The sequence below is a fragment of the Aptenodytes patagonicus genome, unplaced genomic scaffold, assembly GCF_965638725.1.
Source record: "Aptenodytes patagonicus unplaced genomic scaffold, bAptPat1.pri.cur scaffold_188, whole genome shotgun sequence".
NCBI classification, from domain to species: Eukaryota; Metazoa; Chordata; class Aves; order Sphenisciformes; family Spheniscidae; genus Aptenodytes; species Aptenodytes patagonicus.
In genome coordinates, this window is record NW_027472124.1 from 52,021 (window position 1) to 54,621 (window position 2,601).

A 2,601-nucleotide genomic window follows, 5' to 3' on the forward strand; every position below is an offset into this window, starting at 1 on the left:
AGCAAGCCAAGCGGTTAAAGCCTCTCTGGTATGGAGGACGATGGTTGAAATATAAATATGGGGAGGCCTGGCAGATCAATTATATCACACTCCCACAAACCCGCCAAGGCAAGCGCCACGTGCTTACAATGGTGGAGGCAACCACCGGATGGCTGGAAACATATCCCGTGCCCCATGCCACTGCCCAGAACACTATCCTGGGCCTTGAAAAGCAAGTCCTATGGCGACATGGCACCCCAGAAAGAATTGAGTCAGACAATGGGACTCATTTCCGAAACAACCTCATAGACACCTGGGCCAAAGAGCACGGCATTGAGTGGGTGTATCACATCCCCTATCATGCACCAGCCTCTGGGAAAATTGAACGATACAATGGACTGTTAAAGACTACACTGAGAGCAATGGGTGGCGGGATGTTCAAACATTGGGATACGCATTTAGCAAAGGCCACTTGGTTAGTCAACACTCGGGGATCTGCCAATCGAGCTGGCCCTGCCCAGTCAGAACTTTTACGTACTGTAGATGGGAATAAAGTCCCTGTAGTGCACATAAAAAATATGCTGGGGAAGACAGTCTGGGTTATTCCTGCCTCAGGCAGAGGCAGACCCATCCATGGGATTGCTTTTGCTCAAGGACCTGGGTGCACTTGGTGGATAATGCAGGAGGATGGGGAAGTCTGATGTGTACCTCAAGGGGATTTGATTTTGGGTGAGAATAGCCAATGATCTGAATTATGTGATGTTAAGTACTAATTATAGTTATAATAGTTATACTAATAATACACAGATATACTAATCATACTAATAATATTATATGCCATACTAATGTTATTACAATAAGAATCACCCAGAGTAATGAAGAATAACTTCAGTGAAACCAAGCAAAGCACAGTGATGATGGTACCAGAACGGACTTCAACATGAAACAATCCAACACTGCATACCATCTCCATTTTTCCTGCCCTGAAAGATTATTATGACAGATGGAGCCCGAAGTCATGGACTAAATGAACTCACCGAACATTTTAGAGGGATGGCCCACAGATGAAGGGAATGATATCTCTGTGTGTGTGTGTGTGTATATATATATATATAAAAAAAGGAGGTGGTGATTAATGAAAATGTACTGGAAAATATGAGACTTGAGCATGACGCAGATGGTATAGAATAAGGGGTGGATATTGTCCTGGTTTCGGCAGAGATAGAGTTAATTTCTTTTCTAGTAGCTGGTACAGTGTTTTGGATTTAGGATGAGAACAAAGTTGATAACACACCGATGTTTTAGTTGTTGCTAGGTAATGCTTACACCAGCCAAGGACTTTTCAGCTTCCCATGCTCTACTGACTGAGAAGGCTGGAGGTGCACAAGAAGCTGGGAGGGGGCACAGCCAAACTGGCCAAAGGGACATTCCATACCATGTGACGTCATGCTCAGTACATAAACTGGGGAAAGCTGGCCGGGGGGGCCGCTGCTCGGGGACTGGCTGGGCATCGGTCGGCGGGTGGTGAGCAATTGTACTGTGCATCACTTGCTTTGTGTATTATTATTATTATCATATTATTATTATCATTTTATTTCAATTATTAAACTGTTTTTATCTCAACCCATGAATTTTTTCTAACTTGTGCTCTTCCAATTCTCTCCCCCATCCCACCGGGTGGGGGGGAGTGAGTGAGCAGCTGCGTGGTGCTTAGTTGCCATCTGAAATTAAACCACGACAACATTGGCTGGATCGATGGGCCAGGCCAACTGTATGAGGTTCAACAAGGACAAGTGCCGGGTCCTGCACTTTGGCCACAACAACCCCATGCAGCGCTACAGGCTTGGGGAAGAGGGGCTGGAAAGCTGCCCAGCAGAGAAGGACCTGGGGGTGTTGGTCGACAGCCGGCTGAACATGAGCCGGCAGTGTGCCCAGGCGGCCAAGAAGGCCAATGGCATCCTGGCCTGTATCAGAAATAGTGTGGCCAGCAGGAGGAGGGAAGTGATCGTGCCCCTGTACTCGGCACTGGTGAGGCCGCACCTCGAATACTGTGTTCAGTTTTGGGCCCCTCACTACAAGAAGGACGTTGAGGTGCTGGAGCGTGTCCAGAGAAGGGCAACGAGGCTGGTGAGGGGTCTGGAGAACAAGTCTTATGAGGAGCAGCTGAGGGAACTGGGGTTGTTTAGCCTGGAGAAAAGGAGGCTGAGGGGAGACCTCATCGCTCTCTACAACTACCTGAAAGGAGGTTGTAGCGAGGTGGGTGTTGGTCTTTTCTCCGAAGTAACAAGTGATAGGACGAGAGGAAATGGCCTCAAGTTGCGGCAGGGGAGGTTTAGATTGGATGTAAGGAAAAATTTCTTTACTGAAAGAGTGGTTAAACATTGGAACAGGCTGCCCAGGGAAGTGGTGGAGTCCCCATCCCTGGAGGTATTTAAAAGACGTGTAGATGAGGCGCTTAGGGACGTGGTTTAGTGGGCATGGTGGTGTTGGGTTGACGGTTGGACTCGATGATCTTAGAGGTCTTTTCCAACCTCAATGATTCTATGATTCTATGATTCTATGATTATTCCGCATATGTTCATTAGCATCATTCTTCCTCTCAGTCCTTCACCAATTTAAGAT